This window comes from Lingula anatina, chromosome 6, assembly GCF_051362555.1.
Source record: "Lingula anatina isolate TDL-2025a chromosome 6, LinAna3.0, whole genome shotgun sequence".
NCBI lineage: Eukaryota > Metazoa > Brachiopoda > Lingulata > Lingulida > Lingulidae > Lingula > Lingula anatina.
In genome coordinates, this window is record NC_141772.1 from 12,384,451 (window position 1) to 12,403,833 (window position 19,383).

At 37.1% G+C, this 19,383-nt stretch overlaps 1 long non-coding RNA gene across 8 annotated transcripts in view; it reads right to left on the reverse strand.

Moving 5' to 3' along the window:
• Positions 1-19,383, reverse strand: part of LOC106181419 (uncharacterized) — a 102,433-nt gene that overhangs the window by 2,606 nt on the left and 80,444 nt on the right. For 6 of the 8 annotated variants that reach the window (XR_015334957.1, XR_015334952.1, XR_015334954.1 and 3 more), the window contains one exon: positions 13,263-13,335. This is a non-coding gene — a long non-coding RNA (uncharacterized LOC106181419). Of the gene's footprint in view, positions 1-9,030; positions 9,198-9,623; positions 9,717-12,098; positions 12,207-12,761; positions 12,808-13,262; positions 13,336-19,383 lie in introns of all 8 variants that reach the window. The other 2 variants (XR_015334955.1, XR_015334956.1) reach the window with 2 other exon arrangements.

The following is a 19,383-nucleotide window of genomic DNA, read 5'->3' on the forward strand; positions in this document are numbered from 1 at the left end:
AGCAAGAAAGATGCATGAAAAACTGGAGCATTTCTCATCTGTGTGACAGTGGCTCAATCTCATGGATGGTTAACAAGGCGACAAATGCTTGAACATAAATGGATGGATGGACAACCAAATGACCCGACTGATGGGCTGTCATGACACCGAATTCCTCATGTGACCTTTGGTAATTTCACGATTGACCACTTCCATTGTGACACCTCTATTGTACAATACTGTCACCTTTCAATGCATTTATGAGACCATTCGAATAGAAATTTTGCAAATGGAGCTTTCCTCATCATCAAGTCAATCAAGTGTACCATACCTGGCAATGAACTCTGCTTTCCCTGCCATTGTGGATAAAATGTCAAAGATATCACATTAATTTCAGATACTTCATCAGTTTTACAGATGACCGGACCAAGTGGCCAATATTAAGTCTGCCTGCCTGTCATTTTACCTCAACAATGACGCTGTCTTTATCAGCACCTCAGATGATAACTCAATAATAAGTTCAATGCATACATTTTGTCTGCTTTGATGAAACATAAGAACTTTTCTCATTCTAGAGGCAAATATATTTTGGTAATTAGAGTAGGTTAAACCTTTTAAATACAGAAACCACATGTGTTTTGATGGAATACACTCTCCTGTGACAGGCTGGATAATTGAGTGGCTTGTTTACTTACATTTACTGTCAATTTTATTTTTTGTAACCAGAGCAGGTAAATTACATGATTCAAAAAAGAACAACAGAAGACACTTTTTAATGATGAAATACTAGTGCTATTCTAAGCCATGAGGCAAATTTGAATATTTACACACATTTGCTACCTAAATTAATCAAAGTTCATTATCAGTGTTAACCCTCTCAACTGTATAGACCGACTTCTTTGATGTAACATAAGCACACTTTTAATTTTTACAAAATTGTTAAAGATAGTGTAGCAAAGAAACTATTTATTTTTGGTGGTTTCCCTCAATGCTGCTGGGCAAGAGAGGAAGGATCAGATGGTTAGAACAAACTGTCCCACTGGCTGCAGAAAAGGTCCTCTCTAAACCAAAATTTGATAAGGTAAAAGAAAGCTTCCCCCTCCCCTCCAACCTTCTTTTGAAATTGCAAGCTACACCCATGAATCGTGTGAACATTAGTTTGAATCTTGGTTCCTTACTTTTTTAACAAAAGACATTTAACTAAAATTTGAAGCAATTAGCATGAATGGATGTAGATAAATCAACTTTTAAGGGACGACCACCTACCTCTTGAAAACCACACATTACTGACACTTAAAGTAGCTGTATGAACCCTCGTCTGTCATCTTCCTGTTTCTCACACAATATATACATGTGCAGCCACTCAAATCACATCATATCCAGGGTAAAAGATACCCAATGAATAGTGCCACAAATACCTACACAGCTGAAAGACAACGTGAACAATCACAGCACCTACCCCAGCACAGAATGAATCTCTTGCTTGACACCTTCATGTCAAATCCCTATATTTTTAACCTGAAGAACTATGAGGACTGTGCTTCACATCAATGTGCCCACTTGAGCATGCAAATTTGTCTCTATCACAGAAAGTAAAAAAAGGAAAATAGAAACAAGAATAGTGCAGCACCTGCTTTGTAAGAAGACAAGGTACAATGGTTTCACAGCACTGGTATTTTTTTTCTTTTTAACCCGAAGAGTAAAAGAACAAGTCCTCCTTTGAAAAAATAGAATCATGCAGTCACCTCAGCAAGAACTTATGGACAGAATGTTTGTAACATTTCAACACAATACACTTACGGAAACTTGCCAGACTGATACATGAATATCCTCTTCCTGCTTTTCTTCTGTCCCCAACAACAGCATGTACACCTTCTAACCTCACCAGCCAAAGCAGACAAGAGTCAAGAAATCACAGCAAAATAGAAGAATGCTTCCTTTCTTATAAATAAACAGCACGTAAGTAAATCCAATGAGATCAAATCAGGGGGTTAAGAGCAACAGCGTGGAAAGACACAGTACACCAAAAACCACATCACAGACACCAAACCAAGGGATGTTAGACAACCAGATTTAATGACTGACACCTCTTTGGCAGAACTCTATAACTTAACCCCATGTTTGAGACTGCTCCAACTCCCACAAATACCATGGCTCAGCGGAGCACAATCAGAGAAAGCCATCACCTGCTTTTTAGTAACTGGATGTTGTATAGAGATGCAGTAACCTGGGCCTCATCCACAGACCACAGTCTAACCACACTTGACTGATGACATTGTGTGCAGAGAGCACCTGATCTTTTCACCGACACCCACATGAAATTGTACACTGTTCCTGATGTTATAACTCTTGCCTACACCTCATGTAACTGTATACGTACTTATATTTCTGTCCATTTGAAGTTGTAGAACTGTATATCATGTTGTTAACATCTTTGAATTATCATTTAATCCATAAATCTTTTCAATACAACACGCCTTTTTATTGCACTTATCGTCAGACAGGTCCAACACAAAAATATGCCTAAATTTACTCTATCTTTGCTGACATTACTATGTAATTCAAATTGTGGAGCTGTATGTCAAAAAATTAATGTCTTACATTATCATCAAGTTCTGACAACCTTTTTTTTTCAGTTCAGGTCTTTCATTGTACTTACCATCAGATATTTCCAACTCACATAAACACACCATCATACACAGTACCTGTGGCTAATGTTGGGATCTATTTTTGGCAGTGTCTGCTGTTTTCTGTCAGAAAATACTCCAAAAGCTCTAGAATTGGCCCTGGTGCAATAGACCATGCCGTTAATGTAAGCCACAACACCTTGATAATAGGTAAACACCACATGGTCTTTCAGCTAACACCTACACTTCTGTCTACAATGTCTGTAGAAATCATTAAAAATACCTTCCGTCAGAAGTAATTGGCTGTATCTTATGCAGGGCAGGGTCCGATATGCCACAATATCATGGTAAAGTGCAACACCTTGTCTTGGCAAGAAAAGAAACACCCACCCGCCCCGTTACTTTACCCAAGATACACCTACATGTCTGGTAATCCATGTCTATCATGCTCATTAAGGTGTAATCCTGGCTGGAGTATCATATATTATGTTGTTTATGTAAGCTGTAACACCTTTTTACCAAGGTTAACTTCCACACCTGACATTTAGTTGGAAGGTACATGTGGGTTAGGTAAACCATACTTTGGAAGCAGCCATTGCGGAAGACTAACAGCACTTACATTTTCACTGTAGCAAAACAAACTGGTACCTCTCTATTAAGACCCTTTTAGACTATTTTCTATAAAGAGGCTTTTATTTCGCACTTTTTAACACAGCCATGCATGTCATGCATGTGCATGCACACATGTAGCAATACTATTGATACTGTTTACAAATCCATTGTTTACAATAGACTTAACCTTTCTAGAAAAACTTCATGACAACGTTCAGAACAAATGCAAGTTGCATACCTTCTTTTACTCCAGAATATCACCTATATTGTAACCCTTCCCCTACAGATACACCATCCCCCCGTGAACTAAAACTGTGATCAGTGATCTACATCTCTGAGGAAAAGAAACAACTTATCAATATATTCACATGTACCACCCAAGTATAACTCTGCTACACCTGCAATCCCACCTATCTCACAACTTACTTGGCTTTTATTGGATTTAATTAAGGCAGGGCTTTAGATCTTGTGTTAAATTAAGCATTCCTTATGAATAATGACTCCTTGGGATTAAGCATGCTGATTAACACTAATGCTAACAGATGTTCAGTAACTGTATGGTTCCACAGTATCTAGGAATATACATGTAAACATCTCATACTGAGGTAGACTGCATTACATCGTACAATGACTGGCTTTAAAAACCAAACCACTGACCATGCAGATATTCTTAAACTGTATATTCACCACATTATTACATAACACACAACATAACTCACAGCCATCAATATCTATAGATGCCACTATACTCACCTCAGTTTTAGACTAGTAACAAATTCTTATTTTAGACAAGCATGAGAGACAAAATTTTTAGTCAACAATCTTTTCTAAATAATAACATGCCCCCCCCCCCCCCCCCCCCCCCCCCATTTCTGCTAGTAAGAAGGAAGCAGCTAGCCAACATACCTGCTCCCTAAGACAACAGCCACATCAGTCCTCACAAGCTATGCATCATTTCTGCACTCTTCTTTCCAAATCCTTCAATATTCCTTGTGGAAAAAATCTCGACCATTTCAAAATTTAGAAATTAAAGAAGTTATCACCCAAGATCCCCTGATACCATGTCCCTAGCACAGCAGTCCTCTCTGTTACAGCTGTGGTGAATATGAGCAGGCTCAATCTAGTCGACTAATTAGCTGTAATTAACACACTGCCTTCATTCATCATGCACAGATTACTGTGGGACTTATGCTAAATAGAAAGAATGCGCTATTATAAATCATGTACATGTGGCTTATCTTCTGCATATATTTCAGTGGTCCGCAACAACTTTCTCTGGTTGTGCATTAGGTTATATTTAAGCTCTGCACGCACAATAAATTTCTGTGGCTCATTAACTGTTATGATAGTACTAGGATTAAACCCTTAACCACCTTAAAGTCATCAAGCATAACGTAAGGCCCTTAAGCTGACTATATTACCTCTTGCATTGACTGACTTTGAACTGCCTTTTCCACCTAAAAAAAAGGTCAGCTCAACTCTTATCAAAACTGAAACAAAGTTCTATCAACACACACTGCTTGTGTAAAATTGTTGACTACGGATATGTTGGAACATGGTAGACAAATGTTAAGGGGATGCATGTGTATTGATGTGCATTTTTGAATGCATTTGCAAATGGGAGGGGAGGGGCTGAAAAAACGAAGAGAAACAGTAACAAGACTATGGTCACAAATTATTTGGAAGGGAGGGGGTAAGAGACTAGGTGTGTATCTCAAAACAAAGCTCACAAGACTAACCATAAATCTTTCACATCACAAAAGCTTTTTGGAAAGATTCCTAAGGCAAACAACTGGCCCAAAAACAATGGATGAAAGTAAAGAGAAAATTAATTGGTCACGCTTATTGCAGATAAACAATGCAAATGACCTCTACATTGTATAAGGCAATTTATTATAGATGCCACAGTAGAAATGAAGGTAAGCGAGGGGGGGGGGGGGGGGGGGGGGGCAAGCAGGATGACCCTGGACCTCTAAACTTTAATGGCAGTTTCTAGTGCACATACAATACACATTAACATAATTCTTAAATCAAAAGTTTTAGACAAATGACACCAAAGTATGTCCATGTTGAAAATTAAATGTCAACTGACCAAATTAAAATGGAATCCTGGTTGGATAAGTCGTATTTCCAGGGTATCGTCTATCCCGTGACCAGAAGACATTTGACCATGAAGTACCCCATCGCATGCAAACACACCACCAAAACAAAACCCGCCATAGCAAGCACACACACATATATTAACCAGCTGTGTCTTGATAAGCAAACCCGGTACTCTTTCCCATCACCTCACCTGAAATAGATGGCCATTAAGAAATAATTTTCCTACCTTAATTTAAAAGTATAATGACCTTTTCCTTCTGTTGTAACTTCATGACAGGTTGATTTAAGCAGTAGCAGTGAGAACATTAGCCTACACTATAAGTAGTTTATTTTACATATAGATAACTTAATCAGGCCGTTTTATCACCTGTGAGGTGTGTACTTCGTAATGGTAATCCCATCTTACCTCCGCCTTTAATTACAGGACCTACAGCTTTAATAGAGAAAATCTGATCACTTTTTTTTTTACATCTCTGAACATCTGTGAGCTGACTTCACACACTGCTTAAGATCTCTTTTTAATTAACACTTTCTAGATGAGATTTTAATTGAAACAGTAAAAGTGACCTTGACAATCTTCATCTTCATAGAAAGTTTTTTTTTTTTTTTCAATTTTGTCAGAACTCATTAATCTAAACCACTGCTTCATATACATGATAAAGAAATCCAGATATTATATTCAATATAATCTTACCAAACTTATTTTGTAATAAACTGGAAAATATTTACATGAGACACTTCTAGCTTTTAGAAGCTTTCAAGTTATTCATAGCATTTTCATAATTTGGTTATTTTTTAAAGTTTTTTGACATCTAATCATTAATGATAAAAATTATAAAATGCACTTGCTAGAGCATCACATAGATACTCCAGCTTTTGAAATCTGTTTTATACAATTATTAAGCGATACAACCAACTTTGTCAGATGTGATAACAAATTTGCAACCCAAAAATTTGCAATTTCTTTATTAGCCACTCTAATCGCTATAATTACCTATCAACTTGTATCTACTCAGCAACAGTGACCCTTCATTATCTAGGATAATCACAGCAACTAACACTACATGCAAAAACTACTTACTGTAACACAAGGAAGTCCCAGCGTAAAAAATAGCTGCACATCGACTTAAAGATAAGAATCAGCAATTTCAACACTAACCTGCAGCTGGGTTGGTAATGGCCAACCAAAACATCGCATCTCAGTGTGGTAGGATATTTTACCTTTTAGTCACAGGACGCAAGTGCTTGGAGTGGGTATTTTCCCAGTTTATATTCCACTAATAACAATTTAGTCACAGGAATTACCAGGTTTCTTTGACGTGTGGTTCCTTTCATATCAAATGCCATGCACCATAACTGATATTTTAGTCATAAAATGAAATGGTGATGTCCTTAAATATGGAAATCTTTTTCTCACATCAAAACTACTGTTGCCAAAACAACAGATTTGCCATGCAATCATTGTACGCATTCTGGCTACCTTTCTATATTTTAATATAAGACAATTATCAATTATCTTTAACATAAACAATAAGTCACACATTTTGAGAACAATCACAAAATCTTCCAATTCTGCTTACCTTTTTTTAAAGGTGAATATCAGCTGTTGGTAATGACACGATAAACAAAAGGCTGTACCCATACCGTGAGAACTATTTTATAGTTTAACTCTGAACATGTCTTTCTATATCATCCCTGGCTGTCATCCACCATACATGGGTATCTTTCTCTTACCTTGCTGGGACATCAGCCCAACCAGAGAACAATACCTCCTTGTGAAGTCCCAACGCTTTAACCCATTACAATACAACTCTTCGCAATCCGTCTAAATGACAGATGATTTGTCTACAAATGCAGTCAGCAGTCGCATTAAACTTTCGTGGCACTCTAAAACTCTAACAAATGGCAGTCTAAAAAGCAGATCAACAAGTGGCCGAGGGCTATTTTGTGGTCAGCTCAGTAGTCAGGGGCACCGGAGACTGACCATGTATTCACAATTAACCCAGATTCCCCTGGATGCCGCGGTGTCATTGTCTCCTGGATTCCATTCCTAAAAAGATGATGTGTGACTGTCGCTGTTTATTATCTGATATTTAGGACACGTCTCAGAAATTATTTCATAATCTTCAAGGGATGATCGCATACGTAGTAGGGTCATATCAGCAGGAAGATGGAGAGGTGATGACTAGCACAAGGAACTAGTGGATAGTTTACGCACAATATTCCCAGCACTATCAGCTATCAATACGGCTTCCTAGAGGACCTATATGTGAGGACAAGGCTATTCTTGTATTGAAGATATCAAAGGGGGGGGGGGGGGGGGGGGGGGGAGAAGAGTAAAAAAACATTACTGCTAAAATCATCTATCACAGTAAAAAAAAAACTCTTACAACTAATTTTTTACACTGCATTTTACAAAATATCAATATGGAGTAGATCATCTTTGAGGTGCTTTGTACTGAATACAATTTATGTGTGGACAATTTTCAAGTTATAATAATAATAATATATTTATTTTAAGTCTAAAATACACAAAAAATGTTCAGTAAACTGTATAACATAAAATGAATAAAAGTTAGTAGAAAAATGTTTTCTATGTAAATATATGAATTTTAAAAAATAGAGTACTAAATAGTAATAAAAAGTAAAAAATCCTAAATTGCATTAATCTTATGCAAAATGTTATGTCCTAAGCATGCCAAATAAAAAAGAAGAAGAAGATAAAAAGACCTTGAGCTTGCCAAATGTGCATGGTGCAGTATCCACAATAGCACAGATAAGTGCCATTGGCATTCAAGCAATTGTTTCCATAATGAGCCAAGCAATAAAACTTACAAACTACATAAGTAGGTTTTCTTCACAGACAATTACACACTCATACATTTTCAAAGGCAATGCCTCGCAAAAAGAATGCAAATTTAAGATAAACTCCGTGTACTGCACATCGTTCTCATCCCACGTCCAGATCAATTTCACCCAATAATAACTCAAGGATAATTAACTTGCAACCAGATAGTTGTCACAAACTGGCAAAGATTGTACATAATACATGAAATGCTTCGTTTTCAGGTAATAGCATCTAAAAAAGTTACAACTAAAAATTACCCGCGACACTTCTTTTGTAGTAACACTACCGTATCTGTTCATACAGGCATATGTCATGACAATAAATCAACCAGATCATTTAAAATCTCGTCAGCAATGACCCAAAGAATGAGAGCGAGGCTTGTCGTGTAGTTTTCTCAAGAAATCGACACACCAGTCCAGCTGGGAAAATGAGAAATCGGACTGAAAGTTTCACGACCCAAATCAAGAGTCAACGACTCAACCCCTATCCTTCTCTTTATCACTTGAATGAAGTTCCATTGTGAGTCCCAATTTAGTGGCCCCGTTTTGTTGATTGGTGATGCTGGATGCCCCCATGTACTTTTGAAGGCAAAATAGTCTAATGGGTTGTAATTTTTGTGTTTCTTTCTCACATCATCAAAACAAGTCTATTTGAACTACAGCATGTGGTCATACAATCAAATTTGACTGATAACAGTTGACTTCATGCTGCAGCTTTGGCATTACATCTTTTTTAAGGGGATTGGGGGGGGGGGGGCTCAATCTGCCTTAAAACCATGGAGTATGAAACTGAATACCACTTCTCTATTCTGTAAAATTGCTCGCATATACACTACAACTAAATATTCTCTTCAAAACCTACCTTCCAGGTCCCTTCTATGACAGCTCCCTCTAGCTGTGCTGTCTGATTACACAAATATTTGTCAACAAAAGGTGATGAGTCAAATATGACATGTGAGCCGCATCTTCTTGGAGAAACACACCGATACTATATAACTGCCTGCAAATCTGGCCCAACACTGGCAACTCCTACAAAAGCCAACAAAAGGACCCCTTTGCCAAAAACCTCAAGACCCTGGGAGTTAAGTGATGGGATAATTGGGTCAAAAATATCCAATTATGTTCTTCCATTGCAACCAAAGTGGGAGCAAAACAAATGTGTCACTCTTCTCAATGCTCTTTTGTGGTAAGGACAAGAGGATACGCAGTCTATATTATATCCCTGTGTGATTTATAGTTGGTTAGTTCGAGGTTACTACAACAGTGAAATTGGTCCAGATCCTTGTGTGTATTTTTTCTTTCATTTATCTCGACAAAAGTCTTACATAATTATGTTGCTTGTGTAGCAGCAATTCATCACCACAGTGTCACACGTAACATTCACATTAACATTCCCATCACATCAACAGTGGATCGCCTCACTAAGACATGTAATACAAGTATTGTCACAAGTACCTTTCACCAGTGCAATCAAGTCGTCTTCTGGGTGTCAACTGTCATACAAAGATATCCCTCCATCTTCCACCTGTACCATTAGGCATGTTCCATCTTAATGTAGAATGTCATACAAATGTTAACAGCAATCAGCTTGGTCTGCATTGTCAAATATGGCCATTACAGCCCAAAACTACACACCTGGACAATATGTTGGACACAAGTTGGAGAAGAGTATCCTAGAGGGAATATCCCTTCCTTTTGTTAGATAACATATTTTGCATTATAACAGTCAAAGATGTTGGCCACATTTTTTATTACTGTTATGTCACTTCAAAGTAAAGTCACTGTCCCTTTATATGAGACAATACTACAAAGCTAGACAACTATGGCACTTGAATATCAAAATCCACTTATTTTCTTTGTAAGACTGCATCAGACTTATCCCAACTACTAACCAAAAGCCCTATAAAATTTTCTCTGCTTTTGTAGATTATAACTGGCTAACCAGTTTAAGGTGAGATGCCCTGGACAACACAGAGGTGACCTACTTAAAATAATTATTCCTTCAATAAAGCATCCTAAGTATTACCTGGCCATCAAGGTCTTATCTCATTTGTATAAACATCACAAGTTAGAAAGCACCTTACAGCAGCTCTTCTCCCAAGGAGATGAAATCCCTCACATCCTCACTTTACATATTTACAATTAAACCAATGGCATCAAGCTGCACCTTTAGCTGACAGCCTTGCTGCACATGATTATTAAAATAACTCTTTTCTTCTTGCAGATAAAGTCGTATCTTCCTTCACAAAACAACTGCAATGTATGATAACCTTGCCAGTGGATACTGCATCCTAGTACACAAGAAGATATCACCATTTAATGAGGTGACAATCAACAGACAGTTAAACATGCAGATACTTCCTTTTCTCATCAGTGATCACCTTCTAATAAAAAGTTTATGATCTATACATTAACCTGTGCTTACCCTATAGTACTTATTCAAACTTGTTACTTTTTTCACCTACAATGGCTCTGTCCTCCTTAACTGTTATGGTTGACATTAGACTGGTAGGAGCAGCCTCTCTATCACAGTAAGTGGAAGATAATTACCATGTGAACTGTTACCTGCCTTCAAAACACCACTTTTCTGGCCCCTCCCCCTACCTCTGTGTGATCATACCTCTTGGGATTAGTTCACACGCTACAGTACACATACGCCATTTCTCTTTGGCTGTGTCTCACTGGTTTAGATCTCAGACTCCATTATTTCACATATCCAGCACTTATTCCGAGAAAAATGTGTACTTTTTTGACTATATATTTTACATTCATATTTTGGTGATGACATAGTACCAAACCAGGTGCATTAAGTATCAGCTACAATTCACTTAAGATTTCTAATCAAGTACCCCTCTCCTCCTCCCCTTTATCACTCAAATGTCACTGCAACCAGTGTAGAAATCATCATGAACTGACTATGAACTAGTTTCCCTATGATCCAAAAAAAATCCAGTGTGGACACACCCATAAACCAATGAATCCCTCCCCTCCACACACACACACACACACACACACACACACACACACACACACACACACACACACACACACACACACACACACACACACACACACGCACACACCTGAGTGAGAATGTCACATAGCAATAGATTATCTCTAGACCCTCATCCCTCTCCTCCCCCACCCTCCAATGAAAATGTCACACTGCCCTGGAGGAAATCCAAGGTAATTAACCCTCTTAGTCTTAACTACAGGCAGGTAATTTAACAACAGGTGGCTGTGGGCATTTAAAGATGGGGCTACTGTCTGTGCTCAGTTTTTCTACCTGGAAGGGTATCTAATAGTACACACCTTGGCTTGGTATATACTCTGAAGTTAATGACCTGATATTAAGAAATAAGTGCAATAAATTAAGACTTAGCAGCCATGGTCTGTGACCAGAGATACAAAATAATAATTCAAACTAGTTATCTCTCATCTAGGCCAACAGTTGTACAGTGTGCTCCAATAATCTTTGACCACCTCATCTCATCTTTAATTCCCCAGAACAAACTTTTCACTGTGGGGGTTATTAATCACTTCCATGACCTGGGGTAGAACAATGGCCAGGTACTTATTGCTTTGTCATTAGCCCCTGTTCAGGGGCGGATTTAGGCCGTCTTCTGGGTCTTCTGGAAGACGGTAAGATTTTTAAGTTAATATTGATGGGTTTATAATTTTTTCTGTCGGAAGACGGTCAAAAATGGAGGATGGATCAACAAAGATAATTTGGAAGACTGTCAGAAAACATCTCTGGATCCGCCCCTGCTGTTAAATGTCATAATACATTTTCAGTCTTCTGAAGATGTTTTAACCCAATACAAATGACACCTAGCTCCATTAACTTTTATAGACACATTAAATGATGTGGGATAAATGGGTTAATTTACATAGGCCAATTATTGCCTATATAGCCAATTAACAACTTACCTGGTTTAAAGATAAACAGCAATCACACAGTGTTTGCTGGTTGTGATGTAACAGAATCTGTCACAAGAAAATGCCAGCCACAAACAATACCCCAAGTCTTCACACCTTCTAAAAAAAAAAGCTCGAGTCAGCTTTAAAAAGAAACCCAGCCTAGATTTTACCTTGATAAGAAAGTCGCCAATCCTCCCTGAAGAGAGTAAACCTTTTCCCCTTTGCCCAGCCCCAAGGTAAACAACTAAGGTAGACACAATTACACACAGGGATTAAATAGTGGAGATACTTAAAGAAATTATTGTGAATGCTGTCAATTAATCATTTACCTGCCTTAGGTAACAAACAGGTATAAAACAATCAGCCCCTTGTTGGCAGCTAAAGTCAACACCACCCTGGGTTAAAAATATCACTTGTGTGTTCACCCTTTATCAACACATTGTAATTATTATCATTCTCATACAGCAGTTGACCTCCATCAAAGAAAATAGAATAATAGGAAAAAGAATTATCGGTTTGTCAACTAATTCTAGCAGTCACAAAGTTGAGGACATCAATTGTTAAGATACCAAGTCGCCTGGGGTAAGGTGAGGAAAGGCGTCAGGTGATGACTGAAAAAAATGTCCATCTCAGTCCTGATATCAGAACTCAAACCTATCAAATCATTCTTACCTAACAATTATCATTAGACTGTCAGTTGCTATACTTATCTGTGCACCTGAAAATCAGATTATAGATTATGTGCCAGGCCTGTAGACAGGGGAAGGGGAGGTTAGAAAGATCCATCCTTATAACCAGAAAAGTGATCCGATTAGGTCTTACGCCCCATTTCCATAGATATTTAGATCGATCTATCCCTATGGGGAGTCTCACTAGATTACTGTCAGCTTGGCCGGCTTAAGCGTCTGTCCCGCCTACTAAAAGCTGTAAGGGGGTAATTAACTATGGTGCCCGCTCAGCTGACTGCAATTTAGCGTGAACCCCCAGGGAGTTAGGTCGATCTAAAACTTAAATCTTTAGATCGATCTAAATCTCTGGGAAAGCACCCTTAATGATGACATCTGATGTAATTGAACACTATTATAATCACCAAGCCACAGCATAATGCTAAGTACCTAACTTCATACTAAAACATCACACTTATTCAAAAATACTCCATGTGAGTTCACTTACCTTGTTGAGGTTATTTCACAAAAACACTTCTATCTTGCTGATAAGCTGTCTGTCTTTTTAAAGACCTGGAGATCTGAAAGAGTAAAGATGCACTGCCATCATTTATCTCTGTTGAAGTGACACATGACACACCAGTAAACCAAACAATTCTTTAAACTTAAAGAACATAGCTCTTTGTATTTCAGTCTTTAAAAAATCAGCTAAAGACTATATTTTTAGCAGCTTAATGTAACAGGAGAGACAGCGTCTTGCACATTCCTTATCCTTATATGGCAAAAATAGTAAAAAAAAAAAACTTAAAAAACACAGAACACCTCCGCACTCCAGCAAGACCAGATTCTCAAACATTTGGCCTGTTTTCCAAAAACTGTACTGATAAGATTTACAGTCCAGGCACTGACAACATCCTAGTCCTGCACCACAAGATAAGCAAATCCCTTTAATGTGTGATTTGCTATTGATAGCCGGCAACACAAAATTTCAAACCTGCAGATTTGTTTAGTTCAACCAAGAAAATAAATGTGTTTGCAGAACTTCAAAAGTTTTCTTCCCTCTTGTAAACATTATGCAGTGTTTAAAAATGACCACAAAACTTGATCAAGTGCTGTAAAAGCCACAGCTGAAATCTATGGATACGGAACCTTCAAAGAAGAGATAATATGACACAGATAACCTCTAGAATATATATTTTATCTGATAACCAGACACTTTTGTGTATGTAACTTATTAACTCTGCCAATTCATCACCAATCTTAGACCGCATTCAGATTCACACATCGCACAAGCTGGGTCTGTCCAACTCAGTGGAAGATTCTTGCTGAAGTGCAATCAGTGCAATCAGCTTAATTGTCTGACACGTCTTCTTGTGGGTGATTAACTATCCTATTCTGATTTAACTGATTCCACTGATTGCACTTTAGCAAGAATCCCCCTCAGAGTTGGACCGACCCATCTAGTGTGAATCTGAATGGGCCTTTACACAGATTAACAGCATACCTTAACTTGGCAAACATTGCGACATTTTGACTTCCTTGTTGCAACATAAGGTTTTTAATACCTGTCCTACAGGCAACAACAGTCAGTATAAGACTTTAGTTTTACAACAAAACTGATCACCTACTAAAAAGTTTTTCAAAACATTTACTCCACAGTCTATCTGAAGCCCCCCCCCCCCCCCCCCCCCCCCCCCCCCCGAGTTGAGTCTATCCAAGTTACAATATTTCCACATCACAGATACATTTCTTATGCAGCCATCATTATAAAATGCACCGTCATAATATAACGAAGTCATAAACTAACATTCAGTGTGGGAAACGATGTAGTAACTTCCTAGTCAGGCATTATTTACTTCAAATTAACAAACACTTTTTGTAACAAATTCAAATGCAGATGCTTTAGCCATTTAGCTTACCCCTTTTTTCTCCTTTTTTCTTTCAAAGTCACCCAAAAAGATACAACTTGGATAGAATAACAGATCAGGCCGTTTTCAAGCACCCTGCAGGACTACTATTTCCAAACAAGGAAAACAATACATCCCATGCCATAAACCTCAAACCACATAACTTCTGAGAAAACAATGCACATTACCAGCCTGGATATATAACATCTGAAACTTTCTTGATATATATACCTCCCCATGGTCCATAGCCTAAGTCCTCATACCAATACAAAGTCCATAAAAAATATCCCAAATTCTTTACCATCATTCTGGAAATATCTAACAGCACCTGTATCAAATTCCTTAATACCTAGTATTCGGCATTACATGACTTCATCTCACACCCCAAAAAATGTGATCCTTCGTATGAAATGCTCTGCCTGACTAGCGCCGAAATCGACTTCCTGGTCAAACTGTGTAGTCATTTATATAGCACCAAACGCTGCATGTCAGCCTGGAGAAATGATCACATACATACAGCGTACAATACATCGTGCCATATACATTATGGTACAACATTGTATCTGGGAGGCCCTCTGTGGCCAAATTTCCAAGGCAACAATCAATATATATCCAGACTTATTAGGCTCTCCACTAGAGTTAATGTTGTTGAATCTAAGCCTTGGTGTACTGTGTTAGAGTACTGCAACGATGCTGTGTACTCTATGGACATATGTTATAATGACACATACAAACATTATGGTTCCATGAAACATAGTATATGTGTGCAAATTCTCTCTCTCTCTCTCTCTCTCTCTCTCTCTCTCTCTCTCTCTCTCTCTCTCTCTCTCTCTCTCACACACACACACACACACACACACACACACACACACACACACACACACACACACACACACACACACACACACACACACACTAACCCACACTAACACATTCACACACGTTTACAATACTTACACTCTACCCTGGCCTTAAAAGGCATGATAAAAACTTTCAAAAGCAGACCATTAAATGCTGATAAAAATACTCCCTAAGCAAATAAATAATTCTAAGAACCCTGGCTTTCCGTGTTACCTTTGATGTGTGTACTTCACAACATGCACCCAGATCTAAACGAAACTAACAGAAGCTACTTACTTCTTGTGTATCTCTTCCTGCAAATAGCTTTAAACTCAGTATGTATAGTAAAGGTACCTGGCTATAATCAACACTCTCCCATCTATAAAATACATATCTTGATGCCATATACACCTCTGTTATCAAAATGTATTATATATCCTCTAAATAACTTTTATCTAGGCTGAGGCTTAACTTTAGGATAAATGCCAACTGATAAATGCTGTAGATAATTTACTTTGGCTTAACAAAATTGAAAATATTTATTATTATTATTATTTTTTTTTAATTTTTAAATTTTAAAACTGGCCAATTAAAGTATCTAATGATTTACCTCATAACAAATTTTCAAGGGGACTAAACTAGATCAAAATGCTTAATATGCACCATTTTCTCAGTCTTACATCACTTACTTTCATTTTCCAATCACAGGTAAACCTACTTGCTACCTAGCAAATTTAAATAAAAATAGATATAACAATTCAATATAGACATCACACAGCCTCTTTTAATAAGTCTATGCATTAGTTAACTCACAAACAACAGAAAACAACCTGAAACATACTGAATTATCTACCTCTATTTCTAAAAATGTCTCCCAAAGTTGTAGACTATATAGTCACTGTAGAGTATTTCAAGGTTTAAACAGAAGTGGTAATGCAGATACACCCAATCATTGAATCCTGTCTGTCCTGCTGTATTCTATGGGTCTGGAGGTCAATGGGCCCTCATGTAGACAGCAGTCAGCCACTGCTGAGATAGCCTATCATCAGCACTGGATAATGAAAACAGATGGGACAGTAAACCTTAGAGCAAATGAAATAACTCTCCATAGATTTGTTCAGACTGGGGAAAAAATTGGACTGGAAAAGGGTTCAAAATTGCATCCTTAGATTGCCAGATTGCATTACCATGATTTTAAATGCCAGAGGGTCTCTCTTTAATCTGGATGCCCGAGAGTGAAAGCCCATCCAGTTTCTGTCTAAAAAAAGTTCTTGTCTGAACACGTGGAAGTCTGCACTATAGAGTTGTACAGGTTGAGCAAGTACAGAGGCAGAAGTCCACTACCATTCTTAGACTGATCAAAATCAATAAAAGGAATAAATAAAAATAATTAACAAATTAAAAATATCCTAAATTTCACTATTTTAATGCTTTCACACGTTTAATACACTTCAGTTGTCTAAACCATGGGATAATATTGAAACTGTAATGTTTGATTTTATGAAACTAATCTGAACTAAGCCACAAACGTACAGTAGTTATCTTATCTGAGCTTTATTTACTGGTCCTCATGCTGTAATATCTATCACCATGTGAACGTTTTATATTGATTTTGACTCCATTGTGCAGGACTGTTGTTCAAGTTATATATGTCGAATAAAGACTTACTGAAAGTTTGTCCTCCTTTTTTGCCACATTTGCAGTGAACTTTCGAATTCCCATCAAATACCATGTCCCTGATGCTAAATTTTTTGGTATTTAGACAATGGGGATACATGTATTGCCATTTAAACAAGAATGAGATGGAGGGAGGCAACCAAACAGAAACTACAGGTCATCTGTAGTATCTCTTTTAATTAATTATGGCTGTGTTATCTACTACAACTGAAAAGTAGACAAGGCAGCAAAGCTGTCAAATGTACAGACAAAAAACAGGAAATAACTATGCACAAAATAGGCTACTGTCAATTCTGATGCAAAAATACATTATGTTAAACTGCAAATTCAACATCAAATTTTAATTATCCTCAACAGGTAATACCAATGTAATTAAAATATGTGACAAGTTTACACTTTGAAAATGTATAACTTCCAGAAAAAGAAATCACTTAGACTGCTTTTCCAACTCAGACTGCATTTTAGTCCTGTATTTCTTTTTTGAAAGTTTGGCAATCATAAGTAACATGGTTTTCCCATAATGGTCATCATGGCAGCAGCACCCAAAATTGTGTTTTCTTCTATTCTGATGCAATATTACATAATGGTTAACAGCATAATGACCGTCAATTTTTAATAATAAAATATACGTATCATGGATTTTCAGAAAATGTGACTAGCATGGGTCTTCAAGCCCGTGGAACTTCAAAGTCACACCTTGAAAATGCCAATATGTGAAAAATTAAAATTTTCACAAAATAACTGTTTAACTGGCAGTAAGAATTACCAAACAGACTGTATTTCCTACTGAAGCTGTATTTTAGTCCCATGTTTCTTTCCTGTAAGTTTGAGAACAGTATATGACATGGTTTTTCTTAAATGGTCATCATGGGAGCAGTGCCCAAAATAGGGGTTTCTTCAAATTTTGATGCAATATTACATAATGTTTAACAGCATAATGACCATCAACTTTAATAATAAAATATTAGTATTATGGATATTCAGAAAATGTGACTAGCAAAGGTCTTCACGCTCATGGAACTTCAAAGTCACAACTTGAAAATGCCAAAATGTAAACGAGACAGCACTGTTCTGAAATGTTTTTTTTCCATTTTTAACAATTTTTAACATAAAACAAAATTAACAGTTTTCTGCCGTTTTTATATGATCAACTAAGAAAATTGATGAGATGGGAAAAATATCAACAGAGCAGTGTTAAATGTCCAATCTCTTCCATTCTGAGATTCTGAACATAGTGAATGATTGAATCTGACAAACTGCAATGATATGAGTTTATTTCCATTTTTGAAACTTTATTACACAATACACGATAACAAGTTTACCATCATTTTTACATAATCAACTAATAATGTTGTAAAATTGCAGGAAATGCCAAACAAACACTTTTACGTATCTTATTAGTTAAATAATGAAACTGCTTACATGCCTAAGAATTAAATCTGAGGAAATGTGAAAAAAATGCATTTCTTTAAAATAATGGCCCGATTATGCTGATTTTTGAACTCAACCTGCGTTTTAGCAGGAATGACCACTCCTGTGAGTTTAATGACAATTGGCCCATCTGTTTTTCTTATATTGTGTTTACAGTGTTGCATATATGCTGAAAAGCGAAAAAAAAAAGCATAACTACTAAAATAGTGGCCTGATCATGCCGATTTTCTAACTTGACCTGCGTTATAGTAAGATCGATTACTCCTGTGAGTTTCATGACAAAAAGCTTATCGGTTTTCCTTGAAATGTGTTTACAGTGTTGCATATATGCTGAAAAGTGAAAAAACAGCATAACTTCTACATTAATGGCCCCATCATGCTGATTTTCGAACTTGACCTGCATTTTATGAATATTCATCAGCTCTGTAAATAAACAGCCAAAAAGTAAAACTGCCTTTCACTTATCGTGTTTACAATGAAAGTGCATGGCGCCAGTGACAGGGACAGTGACGGCAACGACGGCGACGACAGACGCAGGTGATGGCAATATGTACAGACACATCTGTACATATTAACTGTACTGTTTGAGAACAGTAAGTGACATGGTTTTTCTTAAATGGTCAACATGGGAGCAAAGCCCAAAATAGGTTTTTTTCAAATTTTGATGCAATATTACATAATGTTTAACAGCATAATGATCATCAATTTTTAATAATAAAATATTAGTATCATGGACAAATAGTAAACGTGACTAACAAAGGTTTTTAGGCTGAT